The sequence below is a fragment of the Marmota flaviventris genome, chromosome 2, assembly GCF_047511675.1.
Source record: "Marmota flaviventris isolate mMarFla1 chromosome 2, mMarFla1.hap1, whole genome shotgun sequence".
NCBI lineage: Eukaryota > Metazoa > Chordata > Mammalia > Rodentia > Sciuridae > Marmota > Marmota flaviventris.
Genome location: NC_092499.1, coordinates 58,437,467 through 58,458,942, shown reverse-complemented (window position 1 = coordinate 58,458,942; position 21,476 = coordinate 58,437,467). Strand labels below are relative to the sequence as shown.

At 34.2% G+C, this 21,476-nt stretch overlaps 1 protein-coding gene across 1 annotated transcript in view; it reads left to right on the top strand.

Annotated features, from left to right (window-relative positions):
• Mdga2 (MAM domain containing glycosylphosphatidylinositol anchor 2) overlaps positions 1 to 21,476 on the top strand; it is a 759,648-nt gene that overhangs the window by 405,709 nt on the left and 332,463 nt on the right. The gene's annotated exons all lie outside the window — the stretch shown is intronic.

Here is a 21,476-nt window from a genome sequence, read left to right as displayed (position 1 = left end):
TTGGTTACCTTATAAACAAATGTAAATACAACTTTAATACACTGCTGTCTTGGAATGAAAAGAACACAGAAATGTATTATTTCTTACATTTCTAATACTCTGCTGTGTCTGCAATACTGTTAACTTAGATTATATTCCATTATAAAAGGTACTAAAGAAATCTCTGCTTCACTTTCAACAAAATCAAAAATGATGGTGAAAATATTCCCATAATAAACCCATAAGGAGAAGATGGAAATATTCAGCCCTAACACTCAAGAAAAATCCTTGATTTGTAAATTTTGTGGTCAATCAATATTGATTAACTAGTGTAAAAATGCTAAATTTAAATCAAGGAAGACTTTTAAAGTTCTAGAAGAATCATTATAGTAGCACTTGAATTCCACCTGCGTTTATTCACTTGCATGATTAAAAAAAAGTTTGGAATATACTGTATGTCATTATAGCAGGTTACCAGCATATAAATGAGATATTGATGACAGGTTTAATGATGTTTTTAGCCAATACTTGATTCTTCCTTTTATTAGGTGCTACTCAATCTTTTAGATGGTTAATACAGTGTTTCCATGCATGCAGTTTCCTTTATTTCTTTCATTACTTCCAGTTGTCTTTCCAACGTTACTACTTTCATTATTTTTCATTTGGTAAACAAAGAAGATCTTTTATTTATAGAGTCTTCAAATGTTAAAAATGTATTTCTGATGTTTTGCTTCAGTCTTCCACAACAAATGATATTCAACTGCTGATTTCTGGACCCAGAAAAACAAATAGTAGCTTAAACAAGATAGGCATGAATTCTGTCACCCAGAAAGAAGTCTAGTTGTAGGGAGTATTATTGAGATGGGATGGTTGTTTTGTGACATCATCAGGGATCTACCCTTTTTAAATAATTTGAATAGACTACTGGACGGTAACTCTAGGCTGGTGGGGCATGGCTGGAAGAAGTAGATCACTGGGGGCATGGCCTTGGACTCATCTTTGGCCTGGCTCCCCCTCTTTCCTCCCCCCTCTTCCTCTTCTCTCCTCCTCCTTCTCTTTCTTCTCCTTCTTTCTCTCTCCTTCCTCTGTCCCTCCCTCCCTCCCTTCTCTCCCTCCCTCCCTTCCTTTTCTCCCTCCCTCCCCCCCCTCTCTCTTTCTCTCTTTCTGTCTCTCTCCTTTCTGGTATACACTTAAGTGAACATCTTTCTCTACTATCCCTTCTCCTTCTGCCATGGATTTCTGCTATATCTCAGGCCTAGAGATATGGAGTCAGCCAACCATAATTGAGACTAATGAAACCAAAATTACCTCCACTAAATTTGTTCTTGTCAGGTTTTTGGTTACAGTAATGAAAAGCTGAGTAACAAAGATCCTATGATTCTATTATATTCAATTTCAGGAAATGATGAAGTAAAGGGAAAAAAAATGAGCCTATTCCATTCTATTTTAAGAAATTTATCCACAATGCCCTCTTAATGTTTTCAGTTACATGACATACATGTGTGCAGAAAAAAGTTAACCTAGTAGCCCTGAGGATGCTACCCAACGTCCATTGCAAGGTTGGCCTTTGGTTGGAATCTAGGAATTTGAACTTCAAGAAGATTCCTACCATTTCCTAACCAGTAGAAGTGGCTCACCATTCCTAAAGTTGCTTTTTTTTTAATAATAATATGGTTTATACTGAACACTTGTTTACTTTTAGGCTGCTGGAATTTTGATATTTGCTAGAGGGTGCCTAAGTGACCAGTGAAACACTTGGGTGTGGCGTCTCCAATGAGCTTCACTGGTAGAAGTGAACTAAACACACTGTGTGATTCTATTGGGAGGGGACTCCTGAAAGCTTGAGTCCTTTTTCCTCCCAGAATTTCCCTGTATACATTTATCCTTTTGTTAATTTTGCTTGTATCCTTTCACTATAATATGTCATCATCATGATGATGACTTTATAATGGATACATACTTTTTTATAGGTATAGGGATATATTTAGATGGATTAACAAACTCATTAATGGTTATAGATTTAAAAAAAATCCCACTCTGTATATATTCCAAAATAAAAACAGATGAATAGACTCAACTTTCACTTGAAGAAGTGTCAAAAGATTAACATCTCAACTGAAACTCCTTATATTGTGGGTTCCTTGTGGAGAGCTGTTTTATCTAATTCATACTTGTATTATCAGAATTATGCTACCAGGAATTCATCCAAGCAGAAATTACTTTGATAATGATTTCCATGTCAGGTTTGGTTATTTGGACTAGAGATACCAAGATCAAGAACAGTCCTTGACATAATGAGTTTATAGCTTAGTAAGGCAAAATAATTGTGTTTTAGGACTGATTTCTAAGATATAGACACGGAGAAGAAAGTTCAAGTACTAGTGGAGCAAGAATTCAGGAGAGGAAAAGAAAGAAGATGGGTAAGGACATGATTTTAAGAGGTTAGCTCCCGTCTGGCACAGCAAAGGAGTCCTGGGCTGCAAATTATGGTTCAGAAACTGTCCTAACTGGAGTAAGGGAGCTGGGCTCTCATATTCCACATGGATCATTAATGGGCTAAAAGCCATTGAGTTGAGGAGTAATCTCAATGATTTCTAAGACTTCATCTTTGAGTGTAAAGTGACTCCACGGCCTAAGGACCTTCTTTGAGAAACAAGGAATCCTTAAGAGGTACATATAGAAAGAGCAAAAAGTATAAGGGAGTCAGATGAATACCTGATACTTGCTCTAATTATAACCAGCTACTATTGCAATATGTTGAGTGCTCCCTTAGAGGGAATTACCAGTGCTATGGCAACAAAGAGAGCAAGGCATGATAGGTCTTTGTGGGAGAGGGAAAGCTTCCTAATAAAATGATTTCTAGAGTATCAGAGGGCATTAACTAGCTACCAAATATAGGGGAAAAAATAAGGAGAACTTTCAGGTCCAAGGAACCCAGTGTACAAAAACACAAAGTCACAAGATCATAGAAGAACTGGAACTGTTGAGAAGAAAAATTCCCAACATTAAAGTCTGTCGTGGTTCTAATATCAGGGGATGAAGTATAAAAACATTCTGCAAACTTCTAAAGAAGTAAAATCCTCTTGCTGTTGTTTGAGTCCCCGTGGTTAAATTCTGTGTTGTGTTTTAAAACCAAACCCTTTTACCATGGGTATACATTCAGCCAAGCACTTGCTTACTTATAAGCAGTTGCCCCAAGATGTACCTTTTTCTTTCACTCTGGTTTGCATTAGTGCTAGCAGGCCCTGTCCTAATTCTCCATATGCACAAAAGATAATGCTGTTAAAGATAAGCATTACGTTTATTTGATTTCTTTCATAGTTTATTTACAAAGGAGGTGAATCAATTTTTCAGCTTAACTCCAAAGAAAATGCCAAAGGAAGCATTTGTGCATATTTATTAGTTATATGTGTTGATTCTGTATAAAGAGATCTAAACCCAGTGTTCTCTGCTTTAAGGCCTATCTAGTGTTGGGAGTACACAGGTCCACACCTCATCATTTCCCTGTTTCCAACTCCTCTGCCACTATGAGTCCCTCTTCATCACCACCTTTGTTCTGACTGGTGAGAAGACTGACCTTGAGTCCCCCTTGCTATTCTTCAGACTCCATTTTTTATTGTTCCCAGGAACTTCTTATTTACAATTATCAAATAGTAGCTCTAATTTATGGAAAACTTTTAAAACTGTATATTATTATAATTAGTGGTATTGGTGATGATTCTAGTAATTATGATCCCTAATAATCATATTAGAAAAACACTGTACTAGAAAAAATGTTTTATTCATAAATTATAGATACTTTAATGTTAAAATTTTATTGCCTTGTCTGAAAATTGTGGTTCTTTTGATAAAAGCACATTTAGAAGCAAATGTAACATGTTGTTATAATTTATTATAGTCTGATACTATTTATTAAAAATTTAACTTGTCTGATCTAGAGTCTTATGCCATTCAGAATTTTATTTATTTATTTTTTGTGTTAAGTGATTTAAAAAAAACCTATTTCCTCTCTAATTTTCCCTGGTATCAATGCAGGAGATAAGAATAAACTTTATTTTCAAACATCAATGAATGCTGTTTGTTGAGAGGTACCAATCACATGCATTCTTTTATACTCTTGCAAGTAGATACCTGTAACTGGCTTTTCAGGTTTACCTCCCAGTGGTTCTGGAGGCAGATCATCCCAATAATTATAGACTATCCAATGGATGATGTTTATCTTGTATTTTACTCTGGCTTCCTTCTACCAGTGAACGATCTTCTTTCAAAGCACAAATAAGGGTGGGAAAAAGTTCAGATTTGTGTCTATAGATGGACCTGAGTATGTTTGCTTTAACTCCTTGGTAACTGATAGAAAATATCTTCAACTCATGAATCTCCATTCACTAGACGTTAATTAAAGGAGGAAATCAGAAGTCTCTCATGATGGTTAAGGTGCAAGTCCTGATTGAATTTGTAAAATCTGTGCATCATGCTTTTAGAATTCAAACAAGTTTGTCTGTGAATTATGCTCTGGGTTTTTAATGTTTTCCTAAGATTATCTCAGTCAACATTGATTTTATTTAAAGCTATATAAAATCAGTCATGTTTTAGTAATATGATTTATCAAAAATCAAAATACATAATCCTCTTTCAGGAATTGGATAGCCCTCAGCTAAGAGTTAGGTTCTGTAGTCTAAGATGATCTCCATTGTTATTCCTTCAGTTTACTAGAGAATTAAATTAAAACAATATGTCCTAAATTTCATTATTTTCTCTTTTTGTTAATGTTATTTTTATGGAGATGACTATTTAATGTTTAATAGGATATAAACATGCATATTTAATAATTTACATCTAAATATCAGATATCTAAAATTCCCATTGTGGGACTAGTAATTATCTCAAATGTCTACTCTCCTGTACTTTGAAAGTTGTGGAACCATCAAATTACAGCAACAAGATGCCATTCAGAGTAAAGAGTATCTTTCCTAGTCGTACTTCTAACTAAGGATGGGAATATAAAAATGATGTAAGCAGAAATATTAGGAATCCCAGAAACTTCTGTGAAAGACAAATAGCAGTTGCTTTTTGTCCCTTTTCTTTTCTTTTTTTTAATTGGTTGTTCAAAACATTAGAAAGCTCATGACATATCATCTTTCATACATTTGATTCAAGTGGGTTATGAACTCCCATTTTTACCCCAAATACAAAGTGCAGAATCACATAGGTTATACATCCACATTTTTACATAATGCCATATTAGTGACAGTTGTATTCTGCTACGTTTCCTATCCCCTACTATCCCCCCTCCCCTCCCCTCCCATCTTCCCTCTCTACCCTATCTACTGTTGTTCAATTCTCTCCCTTGTTCCCCCCCTTTCCCCTCACAACCTCTTATATGTAATTTTGTTGTAACAATGAGGGTCTCCTTCCATTTCCATACAATTTCCCTTCTCTCTCCCTTTCCCTCCCACCACTCGTCTCTGTTTAATGTTAATCTTTTCCTCATGCTCTTCCTCCCAGCTCTGTTCTTAGTTGCTCTCCTTATATCAAGGAAGACATTTGGCATTTGTTTTTTAAGGATTGGCTAGCTTCACTTAGCATAATCTGCTCTAATGCCATCCATTTCCCTGTAAATTCCATGATTTTGTCATTTTTAGTGCTGCATAATACTCTATTGTGTATAAATGCCACATTTTTTTATCCATTCATCTATTGAAGGGCATCTAAGTTGGTTCCACAGTCTAGCTATTGTGAATTGTGCTGCTATGATAATTATGTGGCAGTATCCCTATAGTACGCTCTTTTAAGGTCCTCAGGAAATAGTCCGAGAAGAGCGATTGCTGGGTCAAATGGTGGTTCCATTCCCAGCTTTCCCAGGAATCTCCATACAGCTTTCCAAATTGGCCGCACCAATTTGCAGTCCCACCAGCAATATACAAGTGTACCCTTTTCCCCACATCCTCGCCAGCACTTATTGTTGTTTGACTTTATAATGGCTGCCAATCTTACTGGAGTGAGATGGTATCTTAGGGCGGTTTTGATTTGCATTTCTCTGACTGCTAGAGATGGTGAGCATTTTTTTAATGTGCTTGTTGATTGATTGTATGTCCTCCTCTGAAAAGTGTCTGTTCAGGTCTTTGGCCCATTTGTTGATTGGGTTATGTGTTATCTTATTGTTTAATTTTTTGAGTTCTTTGTATATTCTGGATATTAGGGCTCTATCTGAAGTGTGAGGAGTAAAAATTTGTTCCCAGGATGTAGGCTCCCTGTTTACCTCTTTTATTGTTTCTCTTGCTGAGAAAAAACTTTTTAGTTTAAGTAAGTCCCATTTGTTTATTCTTGTTATTAATTCTTGGGCTATGGGCGTCTTATTAAGGAATTTGGAGCCCGACCCCACAATATGTAGATCGGAGCCAACTTTTTCTTCTATCAGATGCAGAGTCTCTGGTTTGATATCAAGCTCTTTGATCCATTTTGAGTTAACTTTTGTGCGTGGCGAGAGAAATGGGTTCATCTTCATTTTATTGCATATGGATTTCCATTTTTCCCAGCACCATTTGTTGAAGATGCTACCCTTCCTCCATTGCATGCTTTTAGCCCCTTTATCAAATATAAGAAAGTTGTAATTTTGTGGATTGGTCTCTGTGTCCTCTATTCTGTACCATTGGTCCACCTGCCTGTTTTGGTACCAGTACCATGCTGTTTTTGTTAGTATTGCTCTGTAGTACAGTTTGAAATATGGTATCGCTATACCTCCTGATTCACTCTTCCTGCTTAGAATTGCTTTTGCTATTCTGGGTCTTTTGTTTTTCCATATGAATTTCATGATTGCTTTCTCTATTTCTACAAGAAATGCCGTTGGGATTTTGATTGGCATTGCATTAAACCTATAGAGAACTTTGAGTAATATTGCCATTTTGATGATGTTAGTTCTGCCTATCCATGAACAGGGTATATTTTTCCATCTTCTAAGATCTTCTTCTATTTCTCTCTTTAGGGTTCTGTAGTTTTCATTGTATAAATCTTTCACCTCTTTTGTTAGGTTGATTCCCAAGTATTTTATTTTTTTTTTTGAGGATAATTGTGAATGGAGTGTTTTTCTTCATTTCCATTTCAGAAGTTTTGTTGCTGATATACAGGAATGCCTTTGATTTATGTGTGTTGATTTTATATCCTGCCACTTTGCTGAATTCATTTATTAGTTCTAGTAGTTTCTTTGTAGACCCTTTTGGGTCTTCTAGGTATAGAATCATATCATCCGCAAATAGTGATAATTTAAGTTCTTCTTTTCCTATTTTTATGCCTTAAATTTCTTTTGTCTGTGTAATTGCTCTGGCTAGTATTTCAAGAACTAAATTGAATAGAAGTGGTAAAAGAGGGCATCCCTGTCTTGTTCCAGATTTTAGAGGGAATGCCTTCAGTTTTTCTCTATTTAGAATGATGCTAACCTGAGGCTTAGCATATATAGCTTTTACCATGTTGAGGTAAGTTCCTGTTATCCCTAATTTTTCTAGTGTTTTGAACATAAAGGGATGCTGTACTTTGTCGAATGCTTTTTCTGCATCTATCGAGATGATAATATGGTTTTTATATTTAAGTCTATTGATGTGGTGAATAACATTGATTGATTTCCGTATATTGAACCAGCCTTGCATCCCAGGGATGAATCCTACTTGATCATGGTACACAATTTTTTTGATATGCTTTTGTATTCGATTCACCAGGATTTTATTGAGGATTTTTGCATCTAAGTTCATTAGAGATATTGGTCTGTAGTTTTCTTACTTTGAAGTGTCTTTGTCTGGTTTCGGGATCAGGGTGATGTTGGCCTCATAGAATGAATTTGGAAGAGCTCCTTCTTTTTCTATTTCTTGAAATAACTTGAAAAGTATTGGTATTAATTCTTCTTTGAAGGTTTTGTAGAACTCCGCTGTATACCCATCTGGTCCAGGGCTTTTCTTGGTTGGTAGTCTTTTGATGGCTTCTTCTATTTCTTCCTTTGTTATTGGTCTGTTTAAATTGTGTGTGTCTTCTTGACTCAATCTGGGCAGATCATATGACTTAAGAAATTTATCGATATCTTCACTATCTTCTATTTTATTGGAATATAGGATTTCAAAATACTTTCTAATTATCTTCTGTATTTCTGTAGTGTCCGTTGTGATGTTGCCTTTTTCATCCCATATGTTAGTAATTTGAGTTCTCTCTCTTCTTCTCTTCGTTAGCATGGCTAAGGGTCTATCGATCTTATTTATTTTTTCAAAGAACCAACTTTTAGTTTTATCAATTTTTTCAATGGTTTTTTTTTTTTTTTTTGTTTCAGTTTCATTGATTTCAGCTCTGATTTTAATTATTTCTTGTCTTCTACTACTTTTGCTGTTGTTTTGCTCTTCCTTTTCTAGGGTTTTGAGATGAAGTGTGAGTTCATTTATTTGTTGGTTATTCCTTTTTTTGAGGAATGAAACCCAGGAAATGAATTTCCCTCTTAAAACTGCTTTCATTGTGTCCCATAGAATCTGGTATGTTGTGTCTGTATTGTCGTTTATATCTAAGAATTTTTTGATTTCCTCCTTTATGTCTTCTGTAACCCATTGATCATTCAGTAACATATTGTTCATTTTCCAGGTGATGCAGGATTTTTCCTTCCTTCTTTTATCATTGATTTCCAGTTTTATTCCATTATGATCAGATAAGGTGCATGGTATTATCTCCACACCTTTATATTTACTCAGAGTTGCCCTATGGCATAATATATGGTCTATCTTTGAGTAAGATCCATGTGCTGCTGAGAAGAACGTGTATCCACTTGATGATGGTTGATATATTCTATATATGTTGGTTAAATCTAGTTATTGATTGTGTTATTGAGTTCTAGAGTTTCTTTATTCAGCTTTTGTCTGGAGGATCTGTCTAATGGAGAGAGCGGTGTGTTGAAGTCACTCATAATTATTGTGTTGTGGTCTATTTGACTCTTGAACTTGAGGAGAGTTTGTTTTATGTACGTTGCAGCACCATTGTTTGGTGCATACATATTGATAATTGTTATGTCTTGTTGGTGGATGGTTCCTTTTAACAGTATGTAGTGTCCTTCTTTATCCTTTTTGATTAACTTAGGTTTGAAGTTGATTTTATTTGATATGAGTATGGCCACTCCTGCTTGCTTCCGAGGGCCATGTGAGTGGTATGATTTTTCCCAATCTTTCACCTTCAGCCTGTATATGTCTTTTCCTATCATATGAGTCTCCTGAAGGCAGCATATTATTGGATCTGTTTTTTTAATCCAGGTTACTAGCCTATGTCTCTTGATTGGTGAATTTAAGCCATTAACATTTAAGGTTACTATTGAAATATGGTTTGTACTTCCAGTCATCTTTATTTATTTATTTATTTATTTTAGTTTGGCTAGTTTTTCCTCTTTGGCTATTTTTCTCCCCCTTTACTGAGATACTTCCCACTATTTGTTTTGGGTGCTATTTTTTCAATTCCTCTTCTTGCAGTATTTTGCTCAAAATGCCTTGCAGTGCTGGTTTTCTGGCTGTGAATTCTTTTAACTTTTGTTTATCATGAAATATTTTAATTTTATTGTCGAATCTGAAGCTTAATTTTGCTGGATACAGTATTCTTGGTTGGAATCCTTTATTTTTCAGCGTTTGAAATACGTTGTTCCAGGATCTTCTCGCTTTCAACGTCTGTGATGAAAAATCAGCCGTTAACTCTAATTGGTTTACCCCTGAATGTAATCTGCCTCCTTTCTCTCGTAGCTTTTAATATTCTCTCCTTGTTCTGTATGTTGGATATCTTCATAATTATGTGTCTTGGAGTTGGTCTATTACGGTTTTGAATGTTTGGGGTCCTGTAGGCTTCCAGGATTTGGCAATCCATTCCATCTTTCATATCTGGGAAGTTTTCTAGGATTATTTCATTTAATAGGTTGTCCATTCCTTTGGTTTGAACCTCTATACCTTCATGAAGGCTTGGCTAGAGACCTCTTCCTAGAGTCCCTGCGCCTCAGAGGCTGGTCGCCGGGTCGCGCGGGCCAGGGCCTCCACACAGGCAGGCGGCAGATGGTCGCTGGGTCACGCGGGCGGCTGGCGAATCTGGACCTCCGGGCTGCATGGAGGAGATTTCACTCTTCTGGGGCAAACTGTCACCTTCAAAAATCTTACTAATTCCCGGCCGGTCTCTCTTCAGTGGAATTTTGCTAGAAGTTTCTCAGCGGGTAGAATCTAATCGTATTAATGCGTCTCTCTGACCCCGTTATTGTGGAGGTATTGAAAGCACTGCCTCCCCGCCGGTCGCCATGTTGGATCTCCCCTTTTCTTTTCTTCTGCTAGGATATGAAAAGTGGATCTGTGACTGCTATTGTGGACCATGAGTTCAAGCAACATCCTGTAGAAAGGCTCTCAATAGAGTGTGCATACCTGAGTACTCAATGAAGCAGGACTAATCCATCAGTGAGGCTAGCCTGCCTCACTCTCTAAATCTTTTACATGGCATAATCTAACTTTCCTCTTGTAAAAGTCACCATAATATCTCTATCTTACTTATGATTCATCATTAGCATTATATCCCCAAACCCTTCAACTTTCAACTCAAGTACATTATTTTACACAATATGTGTACGTTATCTATAGCACTAAGTTCTGGGGCTTCTCTGTTGAATCATCCATGAAGTCTTGCTGTGGTACTTAACTTTTTTTTGCTTCTCCCAAAGTTATCCCCTGGCAGCATAGCTCAGAAGAATCTCTAAGAGAAGACATTAAAATAGAAAGAGGAAATGGAAGTTTAGGGTAAAGCCCAGAAAAATTAAACTAAAATAAATTTGGTGTATTACATTAATTCATTTCTTAATATATAAGATATTTAAGCTATATATTTATATATTCATTTCAGTGTAGTTATAGTTTAATCACTACTGGTTTTCTACTCATAAGTTTCTCAATAGGAAATTCCCTTTTAATTTTCTCTTTGAGTATTGACTAGGTTTCCATATATTAATAATCTTTTGTTTATTTATTTATAACTATACTGATTTAATCAAGATAACATGGCCTGTACTATCTATACTTTAAAAAAATAATTAGGGTTTTCTTTATTGTCAATGATGTGATTAATTTTTGCAAATGTTTAATAGACATGAGATAAAATCCATTGTTCTATGAGTGAAAGACTATATATTTCTTAGTTAAATATTTTGTTTATATTTTTTAGCTCTTCCCTGGCTTTTTTACTTTTTAATTAAAAAAATATTGTATTTTCTATAACTGTCTAACTCTCAAAGAGATATACTGGAATTTCCCACTGCAATACATTCATTTCCCCTTTCTAATTTTATTTGCTTTATTTATTGTACTGAACACCAATTAATAGAAATATGGTTTTGTTTTTTAATTTTAACATTACATAAAGCAATGGTTTTCTTTTTGTGTTAGTCTTGATATATGTAAAGAATTACTTCTGATTGACTCATCTTATTTTAATAACTATTACCATTCCATCCATGCCTTCCTTTCCAATCTTGATTTCTAATCTTTTATTGTTACCTCATATTTTATACATATGTATGTATGTATATATGTATAATACATATATAATGAATTTGGAATATATATATGGCATATACAAAATACTATATGTATTTTTTTTATCTATATGCAATGCAAACTTCATAAAATCATGTTTTAACCTATTTTGTGAATGGGAGAGTTGGGAATCAAACCCAGATGCTGTACCACTGAGCTGTATCCACAGCCATATTTTAACTTTGTAATCCAGTCCAATATGCTTTTTAAAGGCAAATTCAATGTAATCATATCTAGTCTATGACTGACATATGCTATTCTTAGTTTGTAGTATCAGTTGACAGAATGATGGCAACAGTACTTCATAGTGCACTGTATGTTTCAAAATTGCTTTAAAGTTAGATTTCAAATGTTTCTACCACACACACACACACACACACAAGTACACACACACAAATAAAATGGTATATGAGGTAATAGATTTGTTAATAAGTTTGACTTTATCATTTCACCATGTATACATATATCAAAATAACACATTTTATTTGATAAATATATATTATTATTAGTTATCTATTAAATAAAAATAAAATGAAAATGTTTTATTAAATAAAAAGTGAAATAAAAACTTTCTATTTAAAATTATATACTTCCTTTTTCTCTTCGTCATAATTTCCACTTTTGCCCCCTTTATCTCATTTTTCCTTCCATTAATGGAACTATGCCTTTTTCTATTATTTTAATCATCATTTATGCCTCCGGCTATTAGTAAAACAGATACCTACTATTTTTCCACAGAGACATATTCTTCTCCATCTAACCATCCCAATGTTTAAGATTCTATAATGTTACTTCCTCTTCTTCCTTCCCCCTGACATTAATTTTAGCTCTCCTTTGTATTCCACTCCTACCCAAAATTTTATGTCCTGTGTTTCATTACAGAATTCTACTTCATTTTATGAACTTATTTACAATAAGCCCAATATTTTTTCAGGGTAAAATAAATTAAATGCAAGTAGGATTTCAAATAAAATTTTCAAAAAGGAAAACACTTTTACTCTTCTTACTCCCAGCACCATTCATAGTGTTTCTATTAAATTTTATGTATCTCCTTGTGTGATTGTAATGAACATATTATCAATATGTGTATAAACATATGATCTTTTATATGAGTGATAATATTCTCTTCTGTTAATTTTTAAAAATATATTTTTAGTTGTTGATGGACCTTGATTTTATTCACTTATTTATATGTGGTGCTTAGAATCAAATTCAGTGCCTCACACATGTGAGGCAAGCGCTCTACCACTGAGCCACAACCTCAGCCCTCTTCTGTTAATTTTTAACATAGTGATACACTTTGTATTTAAATTTCTTAAATGACTAATTTAGTTCAGTTTTAGGACTCATCAATTTTAACCTCCCCTCCATTATTTGATATTTACATTGTTTTTCATGATACACTATTAAACAGGCAGTATGCTCATTTTTCTGCATTCTGTTGCAAATATATAAGATAAATTTTATCAGAAAGCTAGTCTACTTCCATAACTATTTTTATCCTGAATTTACTTTTGTATTCTGAAATTTTTCCAATCAACTTTAGGATTACATTGTAATATACAAAGAAGGCATGATATTTTCATTAAAATTTAGCTATTTCTTAGATGGCATGTTAGATATCTGTTTGCTTAAAGAGCATTAAGGGGTGGAAAGATGGTAGACTAGAGGGAAGCAGTGATTTCGCCTGGGATTCAAGCAAGGGGGATACTGCTTCTCAGCAAGGTGGGAGACAAGGGGACTTCATTAAAACTCAATACTAGACAGCAAGAGTGCCTTAGAGACTTAGAAATTTGGGGTATATTAAACAAGGAAAAGGGACAAAAATTAAGCTGAGCTGCTAGTAGGAGCAGCAGAATTAGCACAAAAGGAAGGAAAAAGTCAAGAAACAGGAAGGACAGTCTTAGTGTGGAAAATCCTGAGATCAAAGGAGCAGCCTGCCCGAGGCTGATCCAGAGGCTGTGGAGCACATAAGTTGACACATGAAAGATGCCACCTATTTAAAAATGGTCTGTGGGAAAGTGGAGGCAGAAGCCATCATGAGCTAACAACACTGTGCCATCTAGCAGATACAGGAACCAAAACTCGGACCTGGGAAAAAGGGCTGGCTCCCATATACAGGGTAGGCAGATACCACCCATGTGACCTAGACTGAGCTTGCCAAAGTATGGAGAAAATTTGGCATGGATAATATTTTGCCTACAAGTTGGGGAGCCTGCAGAGAATCTGGCTTTCTCACCCTTTTGCTTCTAGGGGATTAATAGGACCAGCTGCAGCAGGTTGGGTGTCTGAATAGGGGCGGGAGGGGGGAGGGGTATATCTGCACTCAGAAACCAACCCCAACCCAGAGCCTCCTGGAAACTGAACAGGTGGATGTGACTATGCTTGGGGGTGGACCACAGGAGGCCAAGAAGGGTGGTATCCATGAGCGGCAGAAGAAGTGAGGGACTAGCTGCCGCATCTCAGGAGTGGATCCCTGGAGAGACTCTCGGGAGATCCCTGGTACAGTGTCCTAGCTTAGATTGATACCTGAGGGGCTTTGAGGTATATTGATTTAATATCTTCAGATAACTAGCCACTCAAATAAATCACGTGAGGCCTCATTAAACCTAAGCCCTGCCCCCCAAGACTGCCACCTACAGGAACTTATCTCACAGAACCAAGCTGCAGCTTCACCCTGGTGTGGAGCTGACACTATTTCCTATCCCAGCTTCATCTTACCACCAAGAAGGGAAGCAGAGAAATTTTTGAACTCCAGCTGGCATCTCGTGGCCTCTACTCTTGTAGCCAGTACATAGCTCAAGAAGAAACGGAAGGAAAGAGTTGGATACGGCAAACACATATTCTCATTAACTATTTTTATCCATTGCAGTGAAAATGACTCCTGAATTTCAAGATTATTTTTCTCTGTGTGTGCTGAAAGATTCACGGGCACATATATATTTATATATATTTGTTTCTGTTTTCTCATTTCCTCCATTTTTTCAAGGTAGTCATTTTTCCTTTCTTTTGAGAGGTAGTGTTTTTGATTATTATATTTTGGCTTTGTTTTGTTTCTTCACTGTCCTGTTCCACTTTTTACCCTCCCCCCCCCTTTTTTTTCCTAACAACAAATTCTATTGTTCTCTCTTTCACTCTTCTTTTAATTCATTATTTCTATCTTTTCTCCTCCCCCATAACTGTCACATCCTATACAGCTTTTGCATGACCCACATTCACCTATCAAAATTGCAAATCCCTTTCTGCCCACCTATCTCTTCTTTTTTCCTCTGTATTCTTTACATCTCTTAGCACTAATTGGTCTGTACAATGCCAGCCTCTATCACTAATGCTGTAGCAGTAATACTGTGGAAGTCAAATATCCCACCTATTATCTGATTTTATGCCAGACATAATATTGATCCCTTACTGTTCTTACTGATGGAAATTGCTAGTCCTACCAATTCTGTTAATTATCCTAATTAGCTCTGTAGATGTCATAATGGAAACAAGAACTTTATTGTTATACAGGTTGTTACTACTATTTGGTTCCAATTAACATTATAAATGCCATAATAGGAACCAAGAACTTAGTTTATTGTTAGATAGGTTATTACTATTATTTGGTTCCCCCTAGTCTGTGAAAAGGGACACTAGAAGTTAATGGGGGTAGAAACTCTGCTGCTTCTGATGTATTTGGATAGGTGAATAGACACACAAATAATATGAAAAAGCAATGAAACAATCCACCCCAAACAACATAGAATGCCTCAACAATAGACTGCATTGATACCACAGTAGAGGACATGCCAGAAAACTAATTTAGAAAGTGCATGCTAAACTTATGTATGAGGTACAAGATGATGCAAGGAGTGATATCAGAGAGAGAATATAAGAAGTGGAAGATCACTTTAATAAGGGAGTAGAGATCTGAAGTAGTATTAATCAGAAATCCTCAAAATGAAGGAATAAATAAACCAAATTAGAAATTTAATGGAAAACATTACCCAAAGAATACACCACTTGGAAAGAGTTTCAGGCAATGAAGACAAAGTATATGATATTGAAAATCAACTTGATCATGGAGAAAATAAGAAACTATAATCAGAATTTTAAAGACATAATGCATAACATTAAAAGGCCAAATCTGATTCATAGGGATAGATGAAAGCTATGAAGTACAAATTAAAGAATTAAATAATATCAATGAATATTATAATATTTTCAATGAAATAATGTCAGAATTTCCCAAACCTTAAGAATGAAATGGAAAATTAAATATAGGAGGCATAAGTACTTCAAATTCACAAAATTACAGCAAACCCACTCCCAAGTCACATTATTATGAAAATACTTCACATAGAATGATAGAATTTTAAATGCTGCTAGAAGAAAATGACTAGTCACATTTAGTGGTAAACCATTCCAGCCCTCAGCTGATTTTCAACCTAGAACCTTACAACTAGGAAGGAGGTCTTGGAATAGTATATATTAAGCTCTGAAAGAAAATGCATGCCAACCAAGAATACTGTATCCAGTAAAATTAAGCTTCAGAATTGAAGATGAAGTAAAAAACTTGCATGATAAACAAAACTTACAATGAGTTAACAACTAGAAAGCTTGCACTTCCAAACATATTCAATAAAATATTTCATAAAGAAGAATTGGAGAATAAAATGAAAACCCGCAGAGAACAGAGGGAGAACTTCATTAGAAGAATAGTCAAGCAAAACAAATCTAATTCGACTTAAAAACTAGAAATAAAATAATAGGAAATAAATATCTCTTAATAATAACACTGGATGTAATTGGACTAAATTTGTCAATCAAAAGACATAGGCTAGCAGATTTAATTTAATCCATTAAAAAACAAGACCCCAAAATATGCTGTCTCCAAGAGACTCATCTCATGGGCAAAGATATCCACAGACTGAATATGAAAGGATATGAAAATATTCTTCACATGGATTCATAACAAGGGGTTTCTGTTCTCATTATCAGATAATGATGACTTCAAGCCAAAGGTAATTAGAAGAAACAAAAAAGAATACTTTGTACTGCTTAAGGGAAGCATAATACACCAAAAAATAACAATTGTAAATATTTATGCCCCCCAAAATGGAGCATCTACATATATCAACTAAACTTTTCTCAATATAAAGAATCAATAGACCACAACACAATAAAACTGGATGACTTTAACATGGCTGACTTAACAGTAGATAGATCTTCTAAACAAAAACTTTATAAAGAAGCTACAGAACTAAAAAATACAATAAATAATTTAGACTTAACAGACTGATATAGAATATTTCATCCACCAATGACTGAATACACTTTCTTCTCAGCAGTACATGGAACAATTTCTAAAATAGACCACATATCCAGCCACAAAATAACACTTAACAAATACAAAAAGAGAGCTAATACGCTGTACTCTATCAGATCAAAATGGAATGAAATTAGAAATCTATGGTAAGATAAAAAATAGATACTACTTTAACAAGTAGAAACTAATTCACTATTGAATGATAAATGAATATCAGAAGAAATCATGGGCAAAATAAAAAAAATACTTAGAAGCAAATGAGAATATGGATACAACATATCAAAATCTTTGGGACACTATGAAGATGATTCTAAGAGGAAAGTTCATAGCATTGATCTCATACATTAAAAGAATAGAAAGATATCAAATAAATAATCTAGTGTTATACCTCAAGTCCAAAGGGGAAAAAACAGAATCAAAACTGAAATCAATAGAAGATAGAAAATAATTAAAATCAGAGCTGAAATCAATGAAATTGAGATTTTAAAAAATGCTAAAAATTAACAAATCAGACTGTTGGTTCTTTAAAAGAATTAACAAAAATTGATAATCCCTTAGCTAAGCTAACCAAAAGAAAGGGAGAAAATTCCAATTGTTAAAATTCATAATGAAAAATGAAACACCACCATAAACACTACTGAAATACAGAGTATAATTAGAAACTATTTAAAAATATATACCTGAATGAGATAGAAAATCATGAAGACATTGATAAATTCCTAGAAACATAGGACCTAACCAAATTGAACCAGGAGAATACAGAAATTTTAAATAGAGCAATTTCAAGTAAAGAAATTGAGGTAGCCATCAAAAGCCTACCAAGAAAGAAGAGCCCAAGACTAGATAGATTCTCAGCAGAGTTCTACTAGACCTTTAAAGAAGAACTAATACCATTCTTCCTCAAATTATTTCATGAAATAGGAAATGAGGGAACTCTTCCAAACACTTTCGATGAAGCTAGTATCACCCTGATATCAAAACCAGAAAAAGACACACCAAAGAAAGAAAACATCAGACCAATATCTTTGTTGAACACAGATGCAATAATTCTTAGTAAAAGACTGCTAAATCGCACACAACACATGAAAAAGTGCATCATGATCAAATAGGTTTCATCCTAGGAATGAAAGATTGGTTCAACATAAGGAAATCAATAAATGTAATTCAGCACATCAATAAACTTAAAGACAATAATCACAACATAATCTCAATAGATGAAAAAAATTGACAGAATACAACATCCATTCATGCTTAAAACACTAGAAAAAATAGGGATAGAAGGAACATACCTAAACATGGTAAAAGCCATATATGACACACCCAAGGCCAACATCCTTCTAAATGGGGAAAAACTTAAAGCATTCCCTCTAAAAAAATGAAGAAGACAGGGATGTCCACTTTTACCATTTCTATTCAAGAGAGTCCTTGAAACTTTGGCCAGAGCAATTAGGCAGAAGTAAGAAAGTAAAGGGATATAAATAGTAAATGAAGAACTAAAACATCTATTTGCCAATGACATGATTCTATATACAGAAGACCCAAAGAATTCCACCAGAAAACTAGAACTCATAAATGAATTCAGTAAAGTAGCAGAATACAAAATTAACACCCAGAAATCAATTATGTTTTATATTTAGTGTCAAATCAACAGAAGAGAAATTGGAAAATCCATCACATACATGATAGCCTAAACAAAACAAAGCAAAACACAAACTTGAGAATCAATCTACCAAAATAGGAATACAACCTCTACAATGAAAACTACAAAACACTAAAGAAAGAAATTGAGGAAGACCTTAGAAGATCTATAAACCTTCCATGTTCTTGGTTAGGCAGAATCAATTTTGTTATAATGGCCACACGACCAAAAGCATTGTGCAGCGTCAATAAAATTCCCATCAAAATTCCAATTACATTCTTCAAAAAATAGAAATAGAAGTCACGAATTCATCTGGAAAATTAGAAACCCTGAATAGCCAAAATAATCCTTAGCAAGAAAAGTGAAGCAGGAGGCATCGCAATTTCAGACCTTAAATTATACTACTACTAGAGTAACAGAAACAGCATGGTATTGGCACTAAAACAGATAAGAAGAACAGAATAGAATACATAAAGACAAATTTGCAAAAAAACACAGCTGTATCATACTAAAGAGAAGCACCAAAACATACATTGGAGAAAAAATAGCCTCTTAAACAAATGGTGCTGGGAAAACTGGAAATCCATATGTAGTAAAATGAAATTTAGTCCTCATTTTTCACCCTGCACAAAACTCAATCCAGAGCATCAAAAACCTAGGAATTAGACCCATAAACTGTACATACTAGAAGAAAATGTAGGCCCAACTGACTTCCCTAGCAAGAAGTAAAACCAATAATCAATAAATGGGATGGAATCAAACTAAAAAGCTTCTTCACAGCAAAGGAAACAATCAAGAATGTGAAGACAAGAGAAAATCTTTGCCATCTACACCTCAGATGGGGTGTTAATTTCCAGGATATACAAAGTATTCAAAAAATTTAACACCAAGAAACCACAAATAATCAAATTAATAAATGGGCAAAGGCACTGAACAGACACTTCTCAGAAGAAGAAATAGAAGTTGTCAACATATATATGAAAAAATGTTCAACATCTCCAGCAATTAGAGAAATGCAAATTAAAACTACACTGAAATTTCATCTCACTCCAGTCAGAATGGCAATTATCAAGAAAACAAGTAACAAAAAAATGTTGCTGAGGATGTGAGGAAAAAGGTACACTTTCAATTGCTGCTGGGATTGAAAATTGGTGCAATCATTATGGAAAGCAGTATGGAGACTCCTTAGAAAACTTGGAATAGAACAACCATTGACACAGTTATACCACTCCTTGGTTTATGCCCAAAGGATTTAAAATCAACATACTTCAGTGACATAGCCACATCAATGTTTATAGCAGCTCAATTTACAATGGCTAAGCTATGGAGCCAACCTAGGTGTCCTTCAACAGATAAATGGATAAAGAAAATGTGGTATATATACACACATTATTTTAAGGTTGAGAAGCAGTGGGTAGAATCCTCTTGTCAAACACGTATGATGAAACATGGAGAATGAAAGTAATGTGAGTCTTTAAAATTGAAATCTTACAGTGCCCCCAATGTATCTCTTTTCAAAGGATGTACATTAAAATGTGATCTAATGACACTTAAAAAGTCTTTTAAATGTTTTCCATACTGTTAAACTATAATTATGAATATAAACAGGTTAAATGTGATATATATATATATATATATATTCTCAGTCATTAAGAAGCATATCTTTCTGACATTTTCTGGTAAATGGATGAGACTGGAGAATATCATGCTAAGTTAAATAAGGCAACCTCCCAAAAGCTAAAGGTAGAATGTTTTCACTGACATGTGGAAGCTAAGCCTCAATAAGGGGGAGAAGGTAAGAATAGATAGTCAGTAGATTAGACAAATGGAAGGAAGGGAAGGGGGTGGAAAGGAAAAGGAAAGACAGTGGAATGAATCTGAAATAATTTTCCTATGTACATATATGAATACACCATGGTGAATCCCAACATCATGTGCATCCATAAAAATGGGATCCTAATTAGAATAAGATATAGTCCATGCTTATATAATTTTATCAAAATAATTTCTACTATTATGTTAAATAGAACCAAGAAAATAGTTAAATAAAAAATCATTAAATTCTCTTATAAGAAAAACAAAAATGTCACTTATTTAAATATTTTTTATTTGTTAACTTGTGGAATTTGAAATTAAATCAGAATAAAACCTGAAATTTCCCAGTGGAAATATTGCTAAAATCAAAACATTATTCTTGCTAGGCCTTTTCTTTTTAGGAGCCTATAAATAATAACTTTATAAACTGGCTGGTTAGGAATAATGACATTTTTTTGTACATCCCAGGCACAAATAAATGTTGAGGTAAATGTCTGATATTTCTCACTTTTAATCAATCTCTTGATAAAAATTACAATTCATTCACAAATGAAAACCTGGTTACATTTGTAATTATACTTTAATGATATGGAAAATTTTTAAAAGACTTTTTCATTGTCATTGATCACATATTTTAATGCACATTCTGTGAAAAGAGATATAATGGTGGCACTGTAAGATTTCAATTGTAAAGACTCAAATATTACTTTCATTCTTCGTGTTTCATCACATTTGTTTGACCAGAGGATTCTATCTACTATTTCTCAACCTTAAAATAAAAACAAGTAAAATTATGTTATTCAGCAGGGACAAAATGTAAATCATTTTTACTTTCTATTTTGTATCAACTTACATACAACATCAGCTTGCAGCTTCACCTCCCCACCCAGTTTTATAAACTAAAATACACAAGATTTAAGTTGAATGCCAGTCATTATTGCTAGTAAAAAATGAAGTCTTTTGCACACAGCTGTGTTCAAAAAATGGTATTATTTATAATGAATTTTCTTAGATATTTGAAGTATTTGGGTAGTTCAATAGAAATGTGCTCCTTGAAAAAATTTACATATTTTATGAAAAATATTTTTTTATGTAAAGTGAATTCTAGTTATCAAAATAGAGAAATTATTTGCATGCTTGTTAAAGCATAGCCATTAATGAAAAAAAT